This window comes from Pecten maximus, chromosome 3, assembly GCF_902652985.1.
Source record: "Pecten maximus chromosome 3, xPecMax1.1, whole genome shotgun sequence".
In the NCBI taxonomy this organism is placed as follows: Eukaryota; Metazoa; Mollusca; class Bivalvia; order Pectinida; family Pectinidae; genus Pecten; species Pecten maximus.
In genome coordinates, this window is record NC_047017.1 from 11,599,730 (window position 1) to 11,625,726 (window position 25,997).

Consider the following 25,997-nt stretch of genomic DNA (forward strand, 5'->3'; position numbering starts at 1 on the left):
AGAATGGCAATTGAAAGGTAATATAGCCCCCCTAGGTATCATATGTTTTTCTTTTTGGTTGTTTAAGGGGGGGGGGGGGGGGGGGGGGGGGGGGAGGAGGGGGCTGATCAACGTGTTTATTGTGATATCATACAAGAGTACATAGTCACTTTCTTTGATATTGGAAAACAAACACACATTTCTGTAATTCAATAACATTGATTTTACTGGTAGGGGTGAAACATCCAGATATAGCTAGGCTTATAAAGACCACATGTCTATGAATAGCACGTGTCTATAAATGCCATGTCTCGGAATAACACCTGTCTATAAACACCACATGTCTAGGAATATCACCTGTGCATAAAGACCACTTGTTAATGAATAGCACCTGCCCATATAGACAACTTGTTCATGAATATAACAACCTTCCATAAAGAAAACTTGTTCATTTATAACACCTGTGTATAAAGTCCACTTGTTAATGAATAGCACCTGTCCATAAAGACCACTTGTCCAATGAAAAATCGTTATATTTATGTGAAAAAAAACTTGTGTGTCTCAGTAATTAAATGTTTAATTCCGATAGGAGCTATTTATAGACCAGTTATATATGATATTGAGAGACCAGTTATAGCTGATATTGAGAGACCAGTTATATCTGATATTGAGAGACCAGTTATATCTGATATTGAGAGAACACCTGTTTTAAGAGATCACATTTTCTTTAATTCCCAGGTGTGAATTGTTAACTGTATCTGAAACCTTTTATCTCACAACCAGCATATCTCCCCTGTTCTGTCATCGTCATGTCACTTTTGCTGTTGTGGAAATGTAAAACCTTAAAACTCTCCCATAAAACCTCTACAAATTCTGATCAGGTGTTAATAAGGTTCCTGGAGAAGAAAAATCGTTTTGTTTATTTAAATGTACAATATCTGTAGAAAAAAAATTGTCCAAAGACTCCTCTGTGAAATTAAATCATTAGAAATGTCCTCAACGATACACCAGAGATTGGAAAGTGAATATCTCCTTCTCCAACATAACCTTTAATTAAATCTAAAATTAGAAATGAAATAGAATGAGCAGACAGAAAATCACCCGATGTCTTTCTGACAATATTTCAGCCACGACTTGAGTACGGAAGTATTGGAAGTTAGCTAGTCAGGCCCTAAACATCACCTCTCTGTTACTCCGACTGACTAATGAGAATTCTTCTTGTGTAACATGTGTCAAAAGCCCATAATTCTCCAGGATTTACAGGGATAAGTTACTTACTAGGAAATAGGTATTTACAGTAGCTAAATTCTGTACAGGGTAGGAGTAGGGGAAATTATCATCTTCGTAAAAAAACATAATTTTCAAAACAAGTGTTCAGTCAACTATCAGGAGGGGCATTTTCTTTTATCCCTGCCAAATTGTCAGACATCAACAATAAATGAAAATCACTCAGAGAATTTTTTTTCAAGATATCTTTCCCATTTGTGAGCTTCAATGTGGTGTAGTCAAATTATCTCATAGAATATTTTTAAAGTTTTATAGAGATATGTTTCACATTTATAAGTCTAGTTTATATTACAAAGTCAAATTAAAAATGGTAAATTAGTAGAAAATATTTTTGTACAGATAAGACTTTACGGATGTTTTCTAGAATCTAATGATACTGTCAGAAAGATCAGGTGATTTTCGTGTAATATCCAATTTGGCACTGATTCTACAGAGGAGATATTTTGTTATCGGAGAATTTGCTCTGGTCCCAACCACTGACAGAACTAGAGTGTTTCATGACTTTACGGGCGCAAGTTTGACAGGGGTAAATCAGTATTAAAACTTATACAGATATTATTCATCTTTGAGCAATCCTTGAAACTCAGATGCTGATACACAAAGCATAATTTGAAAAGTTAAATTTGAAATAGTTTAAAGATGTTTTTGCCATCACATTAAGGGCCTGATGTGAGATTTAACTATGGGGCCTCTCTGGAACCTTGAAATTGACCCTTTTTAGCAGTACATGTATATTAGGTAAATGTATATATTTTAGTGTTACGTTATTTTTGAAATTTTTGCACTTAAAATGTTAATTACGTTTGCCAAGCTATGGTTATTCTAACTGAAATTTCCTTAAATGTTGTTCTGTCGCGTATATTTTAGATGATGTGATTATATACTAAACTTATACAACATACTGAAATTTGATAGTATGAATATAAATATACTTATATGTAGCTGGTTTAAAAGGCGTCTTGGAACTTAATGCAGTTTAGTGCCTTTAGGATCTATAGATTGTATGTATGGCCACAGACACACGGTTGTTAAAGGGCCCAGTAGCAACAATGATAGTCGACCATGCTAACCAGGGACACAATGATCTCGGACATCTTGGAACCAAGATGGTTTGGGGTTTTACATATCGGCTAAATTTGAATCCCTTGGGAACTTTACATGACATTTCCGGTTATTATATCTAACAGAGGAAAAACCAACAACCTAATTCTCTCCGATAGAGTGCGGGTACAAAACTGTAAGCTCACAGTTGATGAAGGACCCAACCAGAAGGCCAAAGGTACATCCACCAAATGCTGAATGCCAAGTGAGACTTCATTATAGGCAGATAAGTGAGCTCTAGGTAACAGCATGGCGCTCTCCTATACGAGAATCAAAGTTAAACAGCAGCTTCAGGGCTTGGTTCTCTATGTGGTTTTGACAAGTGTAAATCTCTCGGTAATCCCTGTAAAATTGTGTTTTGGGACAGAAGTAAGACAGTGGGGCCATCAAAGACACCTTACGAGGCCCTCTGATCACCCGCTACAGTATCTCATAGTAATCCTTTACAACATGGCCTCCGGGCTTCATAGTCACATCAACTTAATCAAGTAATTAATCAAATTTACTTTCATTAAATTTACTTTCAAAATTATCGAAAATTCCATGTGATACCAACATATATGGAGATTAACTGATTAGATTGATAATTAAATTTACATTAAAAATTTGATTGAAAAATAATTAAATGAATGAACAATTTTCAAATTACAAAAATTTCATTTGAAGCTGACAATGCTTTGTGGTTGAGTGATTGAGGCAAATCACTGACGCCAGACTCATCATATATAGGAATTGGCTGCCAAAAGGGATACCATAGGACACAAAAGATCCTGGGAGAATAAATGGAGAATTAAGCATGTTTCTATATAAAGACATTACCCAACAAGTCACTCTAATCTCCATAACTCCTGTTCAAAATCTTTATGTATTTAAAAGAAAATTGAATCAATTGTAAAACACAAAAAAAAAAAAAAAATGGGAAATGGAGGAATTTGATATTGGAGTTGATAAATCGGATGCATATCAATGGAATTTGATATTGGTGTCGATAAATCTGATGTTTATCAATGGAATATGATATTTGAGTTGTTGATAAATCTGATGTTTATCTATGGAATTTGATATTGGAGTTGTTGATAAATCTGATGTTTATCTATGGAATATGATATTGGTGTTGATAAATCTGATGTTTTGTTTATCTATGGAATATGATATTGGTGTTGATAAATCTGATGTTTATCTATGGAATATGATATTGGTGTTAATAAATCTGATGTTTTTCTATGGAATATGATATTGGTGTTGATAAATCTGATGTTTATTTATGGAATTTGATATTGGAGTTGTTGATAAATCTGATGTTTATCTATGGAATATGATATTGGTGTTGATAAATCTGATGTTTTGTTTATCTATGGAATATGATATTGGTGTTGATAAATCTGATGTTTATCTATGGAATATGATATTGGTGTTGATAAATCTGATGTTTATTTATGGAATATGATATTGGAGTTGTTGATAAATCTGATGTTTATCTATGGAATTTGATATTTAAGAGTTGTTGATAAATCTGATGTTTATCTAAGGAATTTGATATTTAAGAGTTGTTGATAAATCTGATGTTTATCTAAGGAATTTAAATTTGAATATTGTAAAAGCTGTCTATATTGTCTTAATAAGTGGCCGAAGGTTGAAAACATCAAATAAGGAAATACCAAGACTGTATTATTCCTGACAAATGTATTAAGATACCACAAACTATTGTCAAATTTAACAGGTGTTTATGTCATAAAAAATCAAAATAGTTTACACAGCATTTGTTTAATAAATTACATGTAAATATTATATTTAAATGCTTTTTATCAACTATTAGTCTTGTTAAAGGTGAATTTGAAAACATGTTGAGATAATCTCTGTATTCCAAGTTTGTTTGTGATTTGTGAGAAAATGATCTCAAATCCAACCAAAAACTCTTAAACTACTATTATATGACTGTAAAGCATTGTATGTTTATATTAAACAAGACCTATTAACAGTTAAGTTTTAGGTGAAATTTAGAAGCTAAAAAAATATGTGTGAAGATGTTTGTGGTCAGACAGAGCGACTCTATGCGACAAATTTGCACTTTTGGATAAATATACATGTATTGACGCTGTCTCCCTACTGGAAAAAGAAAAGCGTATGTCTCGCTCGGAGACTTTCTCCAAGACTTCATGGCAAGCACAACAAACAACGAAGGTCTATGTTCTAAACAGAAATGATGAGGGCCATAGGATCTCATTTCAGGACGATTGTATCTATAATTGGGTTAGTATGATACTGACCCAGAGAACAACAACGAGTCTTCCTTCTCTCTGTTCCCTCTGTTCCCTCTGTGTCACAATATCATTACTGGTATATATAACTACTAGAGCTCTCTCTGTTCCCTCTGTCACAATATCATTACTGGTATATATAACTACTAGAGCTCTCTCTGTTCTCTCTGTGTCACAATATCATTACTGGTATATATAACTACTAGAGTCACAATATCATTACTGGTATATATAACTACTAGAGCTCTCTCTGTTCCCTCTGTGTCACAATATCATTACTGGTATATAGAACTACTAGAGCTCTCTCTGTTCTCTCTGTGTCACAATATAATTACTGGTATATATAACTACTAGAGCTCTCTCTGTTCCCTCTGCGTCACAATATCATTACTGGTATATAGAACTACTAGAGCTCTCTCTGTTCCCTCTGTCACAATATCATTACTGGTATATATAACTACTAGAGCTCTCTCTGTTCCCTCTGTGTCACAATATCATTACTGGTATATAGAACTACTAGAGCTCTCTCTGTTCCCTCTGTCACAATATCATTACTGGTATATATAACTACTAGAGCTCTCTCTGTTCCCTCTGTGTCACAATATCATTACTGGTATATATAACTACTAGAGCTCTCTCTGTTCTCTCTGTCACAATATCATTACTGGTATATATAACTACTAGAGCTCTCTCTCTGTCACAATATCATTACTGGTATATATAACTACTAGAGCTCTCTCTGATCCCTCTGTGTCACAATATCATTACTGGTATATATAACTACTAGAGCTCTCTCTGTTCCCTCTGTCACAATATCATTACAGGTATATATAACTACTAGAGCTCTCTCTGTTCCCTCTGTGTCACAATATCATTACTGGTATATATAACTACTAGAGCTCTCTCTGTTCCCTCTGTGTCACAATATCATTACTGGTATATATAACTACTAGAGCTCTCTCTGTTCACTCTGTGTCACAATATCATTACTGGTATATATAACTACTAGAGCTCTCTCTGTTCTCTCTGTCACAATATCATTACAGGTATATATAACTACTAGAGCTCTCTCTGTTCCCTCTGTGTCACAATATCATTACTGGTATATATAACTACTAGAGCTCTCTCTGTTCCCTCTGTCACAATATCATTACTGGTATATATAACTACTAGAGCTCTCTCTGTTCCCTCTGTGTCACAATATCATTACTGGTATATATGTAACTACTAGAGCTCTCTCTGTTCTCTCTGTGTCACAATATCATTACTGGTATATATAACTACTAGAGCTCTCTCTGTTCCCTCTGTGTCACAATATCATTACTGATATATATAACTACTAGAGCTCTCTCTGTTCTCTCTGTCACAATATCATTACTGGTATATATAACTACTAGAGCTCTCTCTGTTCCCTCTGTGTCACAATATCATTACTGGTATATATAACTACTAGAGCTCTCTCCGTTCCCTCTGTGTCACAATATCATTACTGGTATATATAACTACTAGAGCTCTCTCTGTTCTCTCTGTGTCACAATATCATTACTGGTATATATAATTACTAGAGCTCTCTCTGTTCCCTCTGTGTCACAATATCATTACTGGTATATATAACTACTAGAGCTCTCTCTGTTCTCTCTGTCACAATATCATTACTGGTATATATAACTACTAGAGCTCTCTCTGTTCCTCTGTGTCACAATATCATTACTGGTATATATAACTACAAGAGCTCTCTCTGTTCCCTCTGTGTCACAATATCATTACTGGTATATATAACTACTAGAGCTCTCTCTGTTCTCTCTGTGTCACAATATCATTACTGGTATATATAACTACTAGAGCTCTCTCTGTGTCACAATATTATTACTGGTATATATAACTACTAGAGCTCTCTCTGTTCCCTCTGTGTCACAATATCATTACTGGTATATATAACTACTAGAGCTCTCTCTGTTCCCTCTGTGTCACAATATCATTACTGGTATATATAACTACTAGAGCTCTCTCTGTTCCCTCTGTGTCACAATATCATTACTGGTATATATGTAACTACTAGAGCTCTCTCTGTTCTCTCTGTGTCACAATATCATTACTGGTATATATAACTACTAGAGCTCTCTGTTCCCTCTGTGTCACAATATCATTACTGGTATATATAACTACTAGAGCTCTCTCTGTTCCCTCTGTCACAATATCATTACTGGTATATATAACTACTAGAGCTCTCTCTGTTCTCTCTGTGTCACAATATCATTACTGGTATATATAACTACTAGAGCTCTCTCTGTTCCCTCTGTGTCACAATATCATTACTGGTATATATAACTACTAGAGCTCTCTCTGTTCCCTCTGTCACAATATCATTACTGGTATATATAACTACTAGAGCTCTCTCTGTTCCCTCTGTGTCACAATATCATTACTGGTATATATAACTACTAGAGCTCTCTCTGTTCCCTCTGTGTCACAATATCATTACTGGTATATATAACTACTAGAGCTCTCTCTGTTCTCTCTGTGTCACAATATCATTACTGGTATATATAACTACTAGAGCTCTCTCTGTTCCTCTGTGTCACAATATCATTACTGGTATATATAACTACTAGAGCTCTCTCTGTTCTCTCTGTGTCACAATATCATTACTGGTATATATAACTACTAGAGCTCTCTCTGTTCCCTCTGTCACAATATCATTACTGGTATATATAACTACTAGAGCTCTCTCTGTTCCCTCTGTGTCACAATATCATTACTGGTATATATAACTACTAGAGCTCTCTCTGTTCCCTCTGTGTCACAATATCATTACTGGTATATATAACTACTAGAGCTCTCTCTGTTCTCTCTGTGTCACAATATCATTACTGGTATATATAACTACTAGAGCTCTCTCTGTTCCTCTGTGTCACAATATCATTACTGGTATATATAACTACTAGAGCTCTCTCTGTTCCCTCTGTGTCACAATATCATTACTGGTATATATAACTACTAGAGCTCTCTCTGTTCCCTCTGTCACAATATCATTACTGGTATATATAACTACTAGAGCTCTCTCTGTTCACTCTGTGTCACAATATCATTACTGGTATATATAACTACTAGAGCTCTCTCTGTTCCCTCTGTGTCACAATATCATTACTGGTATATATAACTACTAGAGCTCTCTCTGTTCACTCTGTGTCACAATATCATTACTGGTATATATAACTACTAGAGCTCTCTCTGTTCCCTCTGTCACAATATCATTACTGGTATATATAACTACTAGAGCTCTCTCTGTTCCCTCTGTGTCACAATATCATTACTGGTATATATAACTACTAGAGCTCTCTCTGTTCTCTCTGTGTCACAATATCATTACTGGTATATATAACTACTAGAGCTCTCTCTGTTCTCTCTGTGTCACAATATCATTACTGGTATATATAACTACTAGAGCTCTCTCTGTTCTCTCTGTCACAATATCATTACTGGTATATATAACTACTAGAGCTCTCTCTGTTCTCTCTGTGTCACAATATCATTACTGGTATATATAACTACTAGAGCTCTCTCTGTTCTCTCTGTCACAATATCATTACTGGTATATATAACTACTAGAGCTCTCTCTGTTCCCTCTGTCACAATATCATTACTGGTATATATAACTACTAGAGCTCTCTCTGTTCTCTCTGTGTCACAATATCATTACTGGTATATATAACTACTAGAGCTCTCTCTGTTCCCTCTGTGTCACAATATCATTACTGGTATATATAACTACTAGAGCTCTCTCTGTTCCCTCTGTGTCACAATATCATTACTGGTATATATAACTACTAGAGCTCTCTCTGTTCCCTCTGTGTCACAATATCATTACTGGTATATATAACTACTAGAGCTTTCTCTGTTCCCTCTGTGTCACAATATCATTACTGGTATATATAACTACTAGAGCTCTCTCTGTTCACTCTGTGTCACAATATCATTACTGGTATATACATTGTATAACTACTAGAGCTCTCTCTGTTCCCTCTGTCACAATATCATTACTGGTATATATAACTACTAGAGCTCTCTCTGTTCTCTCTGTGTCACAATATCATTACTGGTATATATAACTACTAGAGCTCTCTCTGTTCTCTCTGTGTCACAATATCATTACTGGTATATATAACTACTAGAGCTCTCTCTGTTCACTCTGTGTCACAATATCATTACTGGTATATATAACTACTAGAGCTCTCTCTGTTCCCTCTGTGTCACAATATCATTACTGGTATATATAACTACTAGAGCTCTCTCTGTTCCCTCTGTCACAATATCATTACTGGTATATATAACTACTAGAGCTCTCTCTGTTCTCCCTCTGTCACAATATCATTACTGGTATATATAACTACTAGAGCTCTCTCTGTTCTCTCTGTCACAATATCATTACAGGTATATATATAACGACTAGAGCTCTCTCTGTTCTCTCTGTGTCACTATATCATTACAGGTATATATAACTACTAGAGCTCTCTCTGTTCCCTCTGTGTCACAATATCATTACTGGTATATATAACTACTAGAGCTCTCTCTGTTCCCTCTGTGTCACAATATCATTACTGGTATATATAACTACTAGAGCTCTCTCTGTTCCCTCTGTGTCACAATATCATTACTGGTATATATAACTACTAGAGCTCTCTCTGTTCCCTCTGTGTCACAATATCATTACTGGTATATATAACTACTAGAGCTCTCTCTGTTCTCTCTGTGTCACAATATCATTACTGGTATATATAACTACTAGAGCTCTCTCTGTTCCCTCTGTCACAATATCATTACTGGTATATATAACTACTAGAGCTCTCTCTGTTCCCTCTGTGTCACAATATCATTACTGGTATATATAACTACTAGAGCTCTCTCTGTTCCCTCTGTGTCACAATATCATTACTGGTATATATAACTACTAGAGCTCTCTCTGTTCCTCTGTGTCACAATATCATTACTGGTATATATAACTACTAGAGCTCTCTCTTTGTCACAATATCATTACTGGTATATATAACTACTAGAGCTCTCTCTGTTCCCTCTGTGTCACAATATCATTACTGGTATATATAACTACTAGAGCTCTCTCTGTTCCCTCTGTGTCACAATATCATTACTGGTATATATAACTACTAGAGCTCTCTCTGTTCTCTCTGTCACAATATCATTACTGGTATATATAACTACTAGAGCTCTCTCTGTGTCACAATATCATTACTGGTATATATAACTACTAGAGCTCTCTCTGTTCCCTCTGTGTCACAATATCATTACTGGTATATATAACTACTAGAGCTCTCTCTGTTCCCTCTGTCACAATATCATTACTGGTATATATAACTACTAGAGCTCTCTCTGTTCCCTCTGTCACAATATCATTACTGGTATATATAACTACTAGAGCTCTCTCTGTTCCCTCTGTCACAATATCATTACTGGTATATATAACTACTAGAGCTCTCTCTGTTCCTCTGTCACAATATCATTACTGGTATATATAACTACTAGAGCTCTCTCTGTTCCCTGTGTCACAATATCATTACTGGTATATATAACTACTAGAGCTCTCTCTGTTCCCTCTCCGTCACAATATCATTACTGGTATATATAACTACTAGAGCTCTCTCTGTTCCCTCTGTCACAATATCATTACTGGTATATATAACTACTAGAGCTCTCTCTGTTCCCTCTGTGTCACAATATCATTACTGGTATATATAACTACTAGAGCTCTCTCTGTTCCCTCTGTGTCACAATATCATTACTGGTATATATAACTACTAGAGCTCTCTCTGTTCCCTCTGTGTCACAATATCATTACTGGTATATATAACTACTAGAGCTCTCTGTGTCACAATATCATTACTGGTATATATAACTACTAGAGCTCTCTCTGTTCCTCTGTGTCACAATATCATTACTGGTATATATAACGACTAGAGCTCTTCCATCCCCAATGATTCCCTCTCTCTAAGTGTATGTATCCCTCGTCTTACCTACAAACACCTTCAATTTTTTCTTTTCTTATTTTAAAACCTGAGTTTTGATATGTTTTATATTTGGCCCCTTTGACCTTGAATGAAGGTCAAGGTCACCCAATTGAACAAATTTGGTAGCCTTTCATCTAATCCTAGCCTGCTACAGACCTAATATTGGGTCTCTGGGCTTTGGTTAACAAGAAGTTGTTTAAAGATTTTAGCATATTTGACCACTGTGACCTTGAATGAAGGTCAAGGTCATCCACTGGAACAAACTTGGTCACCAGATAAACATAAACATCTGGAATGTTTACCTATGTCTACTGGTCCCTACACCTGTGTCCACTGGTCCCTACACCTGTGTCCACTGGTCCCTACAACTTGGATCTTCATGTAAGAGTTTGTGATCCTCATGTTAAATATATGGCTCCCCAGCACTTGGCAAGCCTCATGCTGGCTGGCCAAACTCTTGCAATAGGGTTGAGATATCCCTGTCTATGTAACAGACCCACCTTAGATTCTATTAGTCCCTATACCTCAGATCTTTATCTGAAATCCAGTTCTAACTGAGCTGTCACCGCCCTGGTAATGTAGGTACATGTACATTTGTAGTCTAAATGACAAATGACCTGGACAAAAAATTACCTGTAAAATCACAATGGAGGAATAAATCATCATTTATTCCACTAAAAATTCACTATACCCAGCTGATTGGCTGATCACATCAGATTAATCACCAATAGAATGACTTCTTTCATCTCTTTAGAGAAATGAATTTTTACGTCCAGAACAGCCTCCATATTTTACACTTTACCTGAGTGTTAACCATGCGATGACCTATGTAGGCTTTTAAACATGTGATAGAACAAGAGAATCTACTTTACCAAGCGCCACATAGACCGGTATTAATTCACTACAAAAGGAACCGCAAGAGCCATACATTTTACCATCATCTCCCATTCTTTATGATGCAGCAAATGGACAAAATTAGATTTCATTGATAAGTCCTACTGTTTCAGTACAACATGGTGCCAGGGTTATCTGAAGACTTACAAAGACTGCCCGGCAGATGGGACGATTATAAAACCATTAGGTCTTACTATAATATAAAATATAATCTAAAATTGATGTTGTTAAAAAGTCCAATTGGTATACAAACTTTGGTGCCTGACATTGATCTCCAAACTTTCAGAGATTGTCATTCATTTGAAGATTTTGATTTACATAGCAACATAAGTCAGTTATGAAATATATACCTTCCTACTACAAACCTCTATTTGAAAACTGCCAATTACAATCACAGAATGATGAACAATTAAATCAGTGTCATTTTGACTCTTTTTCTTCTGCCTCATACAATGTCAGGCAACAACAAGCAGCAAACATTTAGGTGATGTAAGGATGTTCCAGGTTGGACTTTCATTGATAGCTATGTATACTGTTAACTTACATCTTTAAATGCTATAAAAGTTGGAATCATTGCCCTATTAATTAGGATTGTGATAATTGCACTTTCTAGAAATACTTTTCTATGGAAAATAATTTGACTGTGTCAATTCATCAACAGGCTAAACAATTAAGTGAACCAAGAGAAGTATATTTATAGCATATTGATCACTAAGAATTGATTAGAAATGTAAATGTATGTATTGAATTGAGCTTCTTAACATTCATGCCAGTATGAATGCAAATTGGTTACATTCATATTTAATATGAAAACCTACCCTTAAATCCCCCTTAAAAAAAATATGTAAATTTTCTATATACATCTTTAATGTTTAGCATCAAATTAACAGGTGAATGACAAACCTGGCAGCATTTTCTTTGTTTACTTCATTACAATTTTACAACGTTTGGTTGAACGTATGAGAAATAGAATCTCTAACTCCTACCAATCATTCTTCAAGAACTTAGCTCAAGTTAAAAAAAATGTTGGGTGGCACAGTGGTAACATACTTGCCTTTCACCTAGGTGGCAGGGGTTCGATTCCCCAAAAGGAAGTAAAAATGTTTGAGTGACCTACCCCGACCACATTGGTTTTCTGTGTACTTTAGGCTCCTCCAACACTAAGACCCCTCGAAGGCTTCCATCTGGACCAGCAAGTAGTGAACCATAAAAACTGACATAACTTGATTGCCCAATAAAATCATAACTAAAGGAATCTAGTTCAGAATGCTTAATTACTATCTATACAACATTTACTCTGTAACAGATTCGACTTTGGCATCAAGAATAATATCCAGGAAGAACCTAACAGTATATTTACTGTACCACAGACCAGGAAGACATAAAACTGAATCACGGAAACATTTTACGACAACACAAGTTATAAGTTTGACACAGATTTCCCAGTAGATCAGATTACATGTAAAAATTAGGATTAATTTTGTATGGATTCAAACACCTGGGATATGAGATGTAGTTTTAAAAACCTGAGGGAAACAGAACAGAACCAATAAAAGTTGGAAATATCTCTACAGCATTATAACAGACAGGTAAAAATTACCAGGAATTCAATTAGAGTTCTAACAGAAATTTAAATATTTATACTAAAGTAATTGAAATAAAACAAAAAATACATATAATTTCTATCTAATTTATATATCAATTATTTAAGATCAATCAGATACGCCTGATGCAATATAAACAAATCCCTTAGGATTCTAACCAATCAAAATGTAGGTGTGCCATGTGACATTCGGGTATCCATTTTAGAGATTGAAGTTATAATTATCTCGAGGGGCTAACAAATAAACATTGGCTCAGAACTCTGAACTCTTAGATACATGCTCTAACTTTGGAGAACCTGGCTTTCAGTGTTCAGCCCAATTCAGTTCTGTTTCATTTTTCCCGATCCTTTCAACATAATATGGTTTAGGGTCTCAAGTGTGTATACGTCTAATTCATGCAGCATCAACGACTTTGTTGAAGGAGGGAGGAGTATAGAGGAAAAGGACTGAACACTGTGGCCAGGTAGCTCAAATGGTTAGACCACCCAACCAGAGTTTGGAAGTCCTGGGTTCAAATCCCAGCCTTGTCATTGCATTTTTCCTCTCCTGTTACAGAAGTACAGGTGAAGGCATGGGCCGGATATATATATACACTGTATGTATGCCATATGTGATACTTATAAACTGTTAAATGAGAAATGCTACCATTTTGTCAAGGATTGCTGACTTTTATTTATTCATTTGATCAAAACTTAATTTTTTATTGATAATTTATATTTTCACTTTTCTCACTCGGAAGAATCGAAAATCAAAGAGTTCAAATTGAGCACTCGGGGACCATCTGATTTTGTTGTACTTTAATCTAACATCTTTGTCTCCATGGCCTTATTGAGAATGCTGTTGAAGTTGTGCTAGATGTACTCACATGTCAGTCCCCAAGAAGTAAATAAAAAGCAGGTCTCGTGACAATTTAGCGAAAGAAATCCAATGTTTAATCTGGCTGGCGGTATAAGTCTTTGATGGAGCATGATGTGTGTTGGGTTCTAAATGTACATCAGGTAGAGCTTTGATGTGAGATTGGCAACGTTAGTCCAACTCGCCCCGAGCAGACAAACCGCGCTCAAACAACGCTTACCAGACCTATCCTCTACATCACGCACACATCAGCATCTCTCCTCGTGTCAATCAATATTGAATGTATAGGTAATCCAAGGTAGACAATAGCCAGGTGTAACGGGTACACATCAGGTAACGCGCTATTCTCATGATAATGCAACATCTCAGGTCAAAGGTCAAGGGTTAAAAAATAAGCATCAAATGTCAGAGGTGATAGGTGGTACTCAACAGGCTAGAAATCAAGAACCAAATATCATGGTTTAGGGTCAAAGAATAAAAGTACGATAAGGACAAAGTCAGAGGTCAAAGAATATAAAATATTTATAAGATCAAAGTTCAAAGGTCATGGGAAATACTAGTTTATTTATGTTTACTATCATGTTTGAATTACATTTAGATTTAACAGGTTGAGCAAATTAAGTTACATTTTGAGATAATTTTGATTTAGACTTGTTCTCTTGCTTAAATCATCTGCCATCAGCATATGGTTCAACAAGTTATAAAGTGAAGAATGCTTTCCAGTAATTAAAATTTAACATCAAACTAAACTAAGACACCCAATTGTATTTTCCATTTCAACATCTGACTAAACCGAGACACCAAATTGTATTTTCCATTTCAATATCTGACTAAACCGAGACACCAAATCATATTTTCCATTTCAATATCTGACTAAACCGAGACACCAAATTGTATTTTCCATTTCAATATCTGACTAAACCGAGACACCAAATTGTATTTTCCATTTCAATATCTGACTAAACGAGACACCAAATTTTATTTTCCATTTCAATATCTGACTAAACCGAGACACCAAATTGTATTTTCCATTTCAATATCTGACTAAACCGAGACACCAAATTATATTTTCCATTTCAATATCTGATTAAACCGAGACACCAAATTGTATTTTCCATTTCAATATCTGACTAAACCGAGACACCAAATTGTATTTTCCATTTCAATATCTGACTAAACCGAGACACCAAATTGTATTTTCCATTTCAATATCTGACTAAACCGAGACACCAAATTGTATTTCCCATTTCAATATCTGACTAAACTAAGACATCAAATTGTATTTTCCATTTCAATATCTGACTAAACCGAGACACCAAATTGTATTTCCCAATTCAATATCTGACTAAACTATGACACCAAATTCCCATTTCAACATCTGACTTAACCGAGACACTAGATTGTATTTCCAATTTTTACATTTGACAAAATTAAGACACCAGATTGTATTTCCCATTTCAAAATCAAACTAAACTAAGATACCAAATTGTATTTCCCATTTCAACATCAAACTAAACTGAGACACAATTGACTTAACAGAGAAACAAAAGGTTGCTGTCAGTTCCTGTTTCCCATTTCAACATAAAATCACTTGTAATAGCAACCGACAAAGAAATTTTATGCATGTACTTGTTGGTGGCTTTTTTCCCTTCAACTTGAAATTTTTGAATTTCAGTGGAAAAAACAAATGTTACTAGTGTTGAAATTTCTCCATGTATATTACCACTTGTTAAAAAACTAGTATATCATTAGATTTACATATAAACATTCACACTACTGTTTTGGAGTGTTGACACTCCCAGAATCTCAATGATTTTCTGTGGTGTACAAGGAGCGCTTTTCACACTTCCTCCCAGAATAAAACCTTGGAAGCAGACACAGTTTGTCCACACAACATAGGTTTCTCTTCAGCTATAAAATCTCACTCATCACATTCCTTGTATACTCAAATATTTATGGAGTTTGCCAGAGATTTTCCTTGACAATTTCTTCTGTCAGTAATGATTTCAGATACACTAAAGTCAGTAATGATTTCAGATACACTAAAGCTGAGTAAGGTCATAGGTTTTCTGGTGTGTATCAATGGGACCCACTGGTCAAAAGTCTCCTTGGACCAGAGGTCTTCTGGTATGTACCAATGGGACCCACTGGTCAAAAGTCTCCTTGGACCAGAGGTCATCTGGTGTGTATCAATGGACCAACTGGTCAAAAGTCTCCATGGACCAGAGGTCTTCTGGTATGTACCAATGGGACCCACTGGTCAAAAGTCTCCTTGGACCAGAGGTCATCTGGTGTGTATCAATGGACCAACTGGTCAAAAGTCTCCTTGGACCAGAGATCTTCTGGTGTGTATCAATGGGACCCACTGGTCAAAAGTCTCCATGGACCAGAGGTCATCTGGTATGTACCAATGGGACCCACTGGTCAAAAGTCTCCTTGGACCAGAGATCTTCTGGTGTGTATCAATGGGACCCACTGGTCAAAAGTCTCCATGGACCAGAGATCTTCTGGTAACAATGGGACCCACTGGTCAAAAGTCTCCATGGACCAGAGGTCATCTGGTGTGTACCAATGGGACCCACTGGTCAAAAGTCTCCATGGACCAAAGGCCTTCTGGTGTGTACTAATAGGACCAACTGGTCAAACGTCTCCATGGACCAAAGGCCTTCTGGTGTGTACCAATGGGACCCACTGGTCAAAAGTCTCCATGGACCAAAGGCCTTCTGGTGTGTACTAACGAGACCCACAGGCCAAAAGTCTCAATGGACCAAGAGGTCTTCTGGTGTGTACTAATAGGACCTACCGGAATCAAGTCACCTTGGACCAAACCAGATTGCAACCACACGTTAAAAGATAAATAACAATGTTAAATTTCAAAATGTTCTTCATATTCAAGGTTTTTTTTCAGAAAGGTTTCCAGGTAAATGAGCTCATAAACCACTGACAAGACCACTTCAGTGGGTGATGAGGTCCCAGGTGGTGAGTGATATGCTGGAATGCTTTTATCATAGGTCTGTGTGTAGGAGACAGTAAATCAGAAACAATGGTTCCATAAAAAATCTTTACACAAAGTCTATACTGTTCTTATTCAATAACTGGTAAGGTAATTGAAAATAAATGTCTTTTGTTTTTTTGTTCTATTTTAATCAGTATATATAGACTATAAACATATAGTGATGTATTGTTGTTACTACCACAATACGCCGTGTTAATCCACTCTCAAGCCATTGTATAAATGTGCCGACTGTTGGATAAATATATGTTATATACCACTAGTGGTATATGACCTTCCGGTCTTTTGATTGGTCAAGAATTCGAACTTTGACCCAAGCTGCAATTGTTGTTGACGTCGTCAAAAATCGAATGACGTCACATCACCGGGTACCGGACGTCACCAGTACACTTTATTTGCATACGCGACTTGACCACTTTTCCTTATTATTCAAGCCGATATTATTGTGGTAGAAACAGGTCACACGACTCATGATTGTTGGATATAGAATTAATTTTCACACTCGTAAGTTATTTTTGAAAAGTTGCAAAAGAAACTCGCTAAAGCTCGTGTCTTTTGTAACTTTTAAAAAATAACTTACTCGTGTGAAATAAATTCCATATCCAACAACCACTCGTTGTGTAACCTCTATTTATCAAGCATATATTTGAAGAAATGTTGAAAATATTAAAAAAAAGTTTTACACTTCCACAGAATTTCAGACATATTTTTCATTTCTAATACTTGGTATCCTTTTTCAAATTGAAAGCATAAAACAAATGTTTGGAAAGATAATCATGACATTAACATGAATATATCTGGGCCCCAAAAAGCCTTGATGGGATATTCAATACAGAATAGATTAAAGCTTTTTGTTTGAGTTAGTTAAGCTAGTTAGTTATGAAGTTGTGTTTTAGAGTTAAGGGTATATGCTACCTTATACATAATACTGTGGTCTGTGTTAGAGCTAAGTGTATTTGCTACATTACTCATAGCACCTCAGATTGTGTTAGAATTAAGGGTTAATGCTATATTACTCATAGCACCTCAGATTGTGTTAGAGTTAAGGGTATATGCTACCTTACTTGTTGTAATAAACATCCTTTAAATACAATTAAAGAATAAACTGATAAAAACAAACATCCTAGATATCAATGGAAAAGTATTTGATAACTTTGTTAGAATTAGCATTAAATTTTAAGTAAAATGTATATTTTTTTTCAGTAAGAAGTTGGAAATCAAGATTTTCATGCAAATCTTGTCAAACAAGTTTAAGGAAGATTTTTTTGGAAATCAAACATGGTTATAAAATATGTATATGCAAATGAGATGCAAATTAGGGCACATTGATTTGACTGTATACCTTGGGGTGTCGGCCCCAGGATCCCATGGGTGTTGCCCAGAGAAGCAGACAGCGACCTTATCTGAAGAGTTATGAGTCACATGTCTGAACCAATCAAGAGGCTGTGTCTAGTATATCCATCTATGGAGTATGTATGATGTTCATCAGGTTGTTGTGTTTGGGGGTATGAAAATAATTACAGAGCTTCTCAGTCCTCCTTGGTACGGCCAGAAGAATAGAGATATTGACAAACGTAATTAATAAACGGCCGGAGAACAGGCTATTGATTTCTGGAGGTGTATTCCTTCAGGTATTACATATCCTGGATATTATTAGTCGATTGTACAGCAGGAGACGACTTCAATCCAACAACTTCATCGGCAACTCAAGAACAGTGTAGCTACTCTTCCTCGCCATTGATTAATAATATATGACACTCTGCTTCCTGCTTCCAAAACTTATCAAAGTTTCATGGCCGTTTCAGCCTGCCTTAAAAAGGAAGATTTATGCTACTCTCGATCCTGGCTTTCTGTCAGTATGGATTTGATGCTGAGCACGTGATTTGTGGCGGAAAGGTGTGTGATGGAATTGGTATGTGACATGAACAGAGGCTGAGCATGACAGGAATGATGTTTGTGAAGGTGTGTGACACAGATAGTTGAGGCTGAGTGTGACAGGAATGATGTTTGTGAAGGTGTGTGACAGGAATGATGTTTGTGAAGGTGTGTGACACAGATAGTTGAGGCTGAGTGTGACAGGAATGATGTTTGTGAAGGTGTGTGACAGGAATGATGTTTGTGAAGGTGTGTGACACAGATAGTTGAGGCTGAGTGTGACAGGAATGATGTTTGTGACAGTGTGTGACAGGAATGATGTTTGTGACGGTGTGTGACAGGAATGATGTTTGTGAAGGTGTGTGACAGGAATGATGTTTGTGAAGGTGTGTGACAGGAATGATGTTTGTGAAGGTGTGTGACAGGAATGATGTTTGTGAAGGTGTGTGACAGGAATGATGTTTGTGAAGGTGTGTGACAGGAATGATGTTTGTGATGGTGTGTGACAGGAATGATGTTTGTGATGGTGTGTGACAGGAATGATGTTTGTGATGGTGTGTGACAGGAATGATGTTTGTGATGGTGTGTGACAGGAATGATGTTTGTGATGGTGTGTGACAGGAATGATGTTTGTGATGGTGTGTGACAGGAATGATGTTTGTGAAGGTGTGTGACAAGAATGATGTTTGTGATGGTGTGTGACAGGAATGATGTTTGTGACAGTGTGTGACACAGAGTTGAGACTGAGTGTGACAGAAATGATGTTTGTGACGGTGTGTGACAGGAATGATGTTTGTGAAGGTGTGTGACAGGAATGATGTTTGTGACGGTGTGTGACAGGAATGATGTTTGTGACAGTGTGTGACACAGAGTTGAGACTGAGTGTGACAGGAATGATGTTTGTGACGGTGTGTGACAGGAATGATGTTTGTGACGGTGTGTGACAGGAATGATGTTTGTGACGGTGTGTGACACAGAGTTGAGACTGAGTGTGACAGAATGATGTTTGTGACTGTGATTGTGACAGAGAGGATGTTTGTGACGGTGTGGGACACAGAGAGCTGAGTGTGACAGGAATGATGTTTGTGAAGGGATATTATGACATTCAGTACTTTGATATTAAGCTTCTGGACTTCAATTTGCAGATTTGATTTGCTGGTACACATTCATATTCCTGAGAATTCCCAAAGACATTTACAATCAAGGGTTCATATTTGACAGCATGTTTATGCTAGTTATAAATTTTTATTCAAAATGATAATTTCTATAAAAGCATGGTTTGTATTCAGAAGGATATATATAGATACATCTATCTTAATGACCACAAACTCCATTTCTGTAGGTACCAAGTTGGTTATTTACAGATATACCTGATACCGAAAAAAACTAGATCAGTAAGTCACAGGTTCATTACCCTCTAATAACATCACAAGGTATGTACGTACTGACCAGGTGTTTAAAGTTTTGTAAGAATTGGTTTGAGAGAGGAAGAAGCCTTACCCTATAGACAAGATCTAAACATGATCTCTCCTGGGGAGATTTTGGAAATAAAAATCAGAATTACAGGAATACACAGCCAGGTTAAACTGTCAGGATCCTGGGCTATACATCGTGGTATTTATCCTCAAATAAGCTCCCTCCCCTAGTGTAAAAATTTTGTATTAAATTTGGGGAGGGATTATTTGTGAACCACTTTCAGCTTACCATTCAAAAAATTGATGACTCTGCAAAAATGACAACAAGCTGTGTCAACTTACATGAATTACTTTTGTTTGGCACAAATGAAAGCACATGAGGGTTCTCACTGTGACAGGAAATGGGGGTATTCAGAAAAACCCATGACAGGTGAGTGCTGTATGACTGGGGAATCCAACCCTGGTCACCTAGATGAAAGGCGAGTACATCACCACATGCATCACACAACCACCCTAAATTGGACAATATCAAGATGCAGGATATTTGTATCTATTGTCCATCTACCTGTCCAGACTTAGGAATCTTAAAGTTTTAGCAGAATTGGAAAACTGTACCTTTTCATGTCTGAATGGGGAATCCAACCCTAGTCACCTAGATGAAAGGTAAGCATAAACACCACATGCATCACACAACCACCCTTAATTGGACAACCTTTGCACAGTCATAAAGATGCAGGATATTTGTATCTATTGTCCATCTACCTGTCCAGACTTAGGAATCTTAAAGATTTAGCAGAATCGGAAAACTGATGTTGATAAATCCCTCCAGTAAAAAGTGTTGAGCAAAATATGTACAGTCTTGTATAGACGTTAAAAACTCACTAACTCACAGCATTTCAGGTGTAAAGCAGATGCGATGTATTCATGTCTTCCAAACATAACAAGCATTCTGAAAGTATTGCTAAAGTAAAACATGTCCCCTTCTGGCCCCTGCTAAAACTAGAACTGTAAGAACTGACTAATATCCCTGCTCCCCCTCCCTGTTATTTGTAAAGTACAGTTTTATAGTATTTTGAATTTTTACAAATCATTTCGGATGAATATGAAATAGGCCAAGTGACTGAGGGGCTTTAGCTCTTTATCTGAAACCTGTTAATAGTGATCTGTTACCATAGCAACCATAATTCAGAGAAAAAAAATTGTATGCACATATTCACATGACCCTTTATATTTGTGTAAAGTTTCATTGGAATCAGATCATCAGTTTAGGAGTTATCTGGGCAAGAAAAACTTTTCCCTGTATTTCCCAAACGTCATATAATCATTTGGTGACATAAGACAGTTCTCTGTGATAAATCAAGTATATATTGAACACTTTCATTCTGGAACTATTTTTCTATGATAAATCTGGTACATGATAAAGTCTTCTTGCTACTTAGATAACTCTGGTACATGAAATATTTTATTAGATAAATCTGGTACATGACATTCAGAATTCATTCTACTGGCTAAGAGAACTCCGTAACTATGGTACATGTATTATTTTATTTGATAAATCTGGTTCGACTGGCTAAGATAACTCTGTAACTCTGGTAAATGTAACTCTGGTAAAATGTAACTCTGGTAAATGTAACTGTTAAAATGTAACTCTGGTAAATGTTACTCTGGTAAATGTAACTCTGGTAAATGTAAAGCTGGTAAATGTAACCTTGGTAAAATGTAACTCTGGTAAATGTAACTCTGGTAAATGTAACTCTGGTAAAATGTAACTCTGGTAAATGTAACTCTGGTAAATGTAACTCTGGTAAATGTAAAGCTGGTAAATGTAACCTTGGTAAAATGTAACTCTGGTAAATGTTACTCTGGTAAATGTTACTCCGGTAAATGTTACTCTGGTAAATGTAACTCTGGTAAATGTTACTCTGGTAAATGTAACTCTGGTAAATGTAACTCTGGTAAATGTAACTTTGGTAAAATGTAACTCTGGTAAATGTAACTCCGGTAAATGTTACTCTGGTAAATGTAACTCTGGTAAATGTTACTCTGGTAAATGTAACTCTGGTAAATGTAACTCTGGTTAATGTAACTCCGGTAAATGTTACTCTGGTAAATGTAACTCTGGTAAATGTTACTCTGGTAAATGTAACTCTGGTAAATGTAACTCTGGTTAATGTAACTCTGGTAAATGTAACTCTGGTAAATGTAACTCTGGTAAATGTAACTCTGGTAAATGTAACTCTGGTAAAATGTAACTCTGGTAAATATAACTCTGGTAAATGTAACTCTGGTAAATGTAACTCTGGTTAATATAACTCTGGTAAATGTAACTGTGGTAAATATAACTCTGGTAAATGTAACTGTGGTAAATGTAACTCTGGTAAATGTAACTCTGGTAAATGTAACTCTGGTAAATGTAACTCTGGTAAAATGTAACTCTGGTAAATATAACTCTGGTAAATGTAACTCTGGTAAATGTAACTCTGGTTAATATAACTCTGGTAAATGTTACTCTGGTAAATATAACTCTGGTTAATGTAACTGGTAAATGTTACTCTGGTAAATGTAACTCTGGTAAATATAACTCTGGTAAATGTAACTCTGGTTAATGTAACTCTGGTAAATGTTACTCTGGTAAATGTAAAGCTGGTAAATGTAACTGGTAAATGTAACTCTGGTAAATGTAACTGTGGTAAATGTAATTCTGGTAAATGTAACTCTGGTAAATGTAACTCTGGTAAAATGTAACTCTGGTAAATGTAACTCTAGTAAATGTAACTGTGGTAAATGTAACTCTGGTAAATGTAACTCTGGTAAATGTAACTCTGGTAAATGTTACTCTGGTAAATGTAACTCTGGTAAATGTAACTCTGGTAAATGCAACACTGGTAAATGTAACTCTGGTAAATGTAACTCTGGTAAAATGTAACTCTGGTAAATGTAACTCTAGTAAATGTAACTGGTAAATGTTACTCTGGTTAATGTAACTCTGGTACATGTAACTCTGGTAAATGTAACTCTGGTAAAATGTAACTCTGGTAAATGTAACTCTGGTAAATGTAACCCTGGTAAATGTAACTCTGGTAAATGCAACACTGGTAAATGTAACTCTGGTAAATGTAACTCTGGTAAAATGTAACTCTGGTAAATGTAACTCTAGTAAATGTAACTGGTAAATGTTACTCTGGTTAATGTAACTCTGGTACATGTAACTCTGGTAAATGTAACCTTGGTAAAATGTAACTCTGGTAAATGTAACTCTGGTAAAATGTAACTCTGGTAAATGTAATTCTGGTAAATGTAACTATAATAAAATGTAACTGGTAAATGTAACTCTGGTAAAATGTAACTCTGGTAAAATGTAACTATGATAAAATGTAACTCTGGTAAATGTAACTGTTAAATGTAACTCCGGTTAATGTAACTATGGCAAATGTAACTGGTAAATGTAACTCTGGTAAAATATAACTCTGGTAAATGTAACTATAATAAAATGTAACTGGTAAATGTAACTTTGGTAAAATGTAACTCTTGTTAAATGTATAACTCCAGTATATGTATTAGTTTTGTACATGCACTATTTTCTAAGATAAATCTGGTACATCTATAATTACTTTTTGCCTCTTGGTCCAGACTGGCCATATCTGCCATCAAGTAAGAAAAGTACTTTAGCTCCTGTCCAGATCCTCTACCCACGTGGCAGGTGTTTTCTGTCTTATCTCACTAATTACAACCTATCTTTTACATTAATTTGCTCTTCTATGCCTGAACTTTAATTTCATTCCCTGTAATTTCATGACGACCTTATCAAGACGTCTATATTATTGGAAAACTACTGTACATCAAACACGCACACCAAAGATAGCTGAGCATGGAACTTGTATGTCTGGTCAAAACTTTCTCTATTACCTAAGTACCTACATTTGTAACCCATTAGTGTTTGTTTACCAAAGTACATTATAATCAGCATCGTCATGGGTGTTTATTACAAACTTTCCAATGCTGTTTGAATGCAATAACGCACTATTCTCTGAAAAACATACTTAAGACTCTGATCGGACATCAGTCTGGCCTATTTGTGAGAGCTCGACGCTGGATAAGAATCAGCAAATGGAATACTGAAATATTTACAGGTCCTGCTAAATTGCCTGAAGAAAAACTTAGGACAGAAAACCTTATTTTCTATAAAATCTTGTTAAAGTAAAGCAGGAGAAAATCTCACCTGCCAGTGTGTACTGAAGTGTTGTTACTGTATAATAAATGAGTCTATACAATTTCTGTCCTACAAAATGCATGAAGATTTTTTACGTAGTGCTATACCAGTCTGGGAGTGGCTTGTTTTATTATAAGTGTGGCTTTCAAATATACATGAGACCATTAGACTTGTATGGGATCACTTGGAGCTAAGTAACCAACACTTTATGTCCAGAGGCTGTAATTGTAGTCTACCAATGTCTCACAGCAATTAAAAATCTATAAGTACTGTCACAATGTACAAACAAAAAATCCATCTCCAAAGTGAGCACTCGTTAATATTATATTACTATTATTGTGATGTGTATCAATACTGAAAAAAATCATTGTCCATAATCCGAACATTGTCATTCTGGAAAACAAATTTAGGAGAAATTGTTAATAGATTTCTATAAATACTGAAAAAACTCATGAGATTTTATTACAATTTATGTCCCTACCTGTATCAGATGGACACCTGTATGATTGTAATGGACACCTGTATGATTATAATGGACACCTGTATCAGATAGACACCTCTATAATTATAATGAACAACTTTATAATAATAATGGACACCTGTATAATCAGAACAAACACATGTATAATTATAATTGACACCTGTATAATTATAATGGACACCTGTATAATTATAATGGACACCTGTATAATTATAATGGACACCTGTATAATTACAATGGACACCTGTATAATTATGATGAACATGTGTATATTAATAATGGACACCTGTATAATTATAATGGACACATGTATAATTATAATGAACACCTGTATAATTATAATGAACACCTGTATAATTATAATGGACACCTGTATAATTATAATGGATACCTGTATGATTATAATGGACACCTGTATAATTATAATGGACACCTGTATGATTATAATGGACACCTGTATAATTATAATGGACACCTGTATGATTATAATGGACACCTGTACGATTATAATGGACACCTGTATAATTATAATGAACACCTGTATAATTATAATGAACACATGTATAATTATAATGGACACCTGTATGATTATAATGGACACCTGTATGATTATAATGGATACCTGTATGATTATAATGGACACCTGTATAATTATAATGGACACCTGTATAATTATAATGGACACCTGTATGATTATAATGGACACCTGTATAATTATAATGGACACCTGTATGATTATAATTGACACCTGTATGATTATAATGGACACATGTATAATTATAATGGACACCTGTATGATTATAATGGACACCTGTATAATTATAATGGACACCTGTATAATTACAATGGACACCTGTATAATTACAATGGACACCTGTATAATTATGATGAACATGTGTATATTAATAATGGACACCTGTATAATTATAATGGACACATGTATAATTATAATGAACACCTGTATAATTATAATGAACACCTGTATAATTATAATGGACACCTGTA

At 35.5% G+C, this 25,997-nt stretch overlaps 1 protein-coding gene across 2 annotated transcripts in view; it reads right to left on the reverse strand.

Moving 5' to 3' along the window:
• The window catches only part of LOC117323212 (alpha-mannosidase 2x-like), a 131,847-nt gene that overhangs the window by 39,728 nt on the left and 66,122 nt on the right, over nucleotides 1-25,997 (reverse strand). The gene's annotated exons all lie outside the window — the stretch shown is intronic.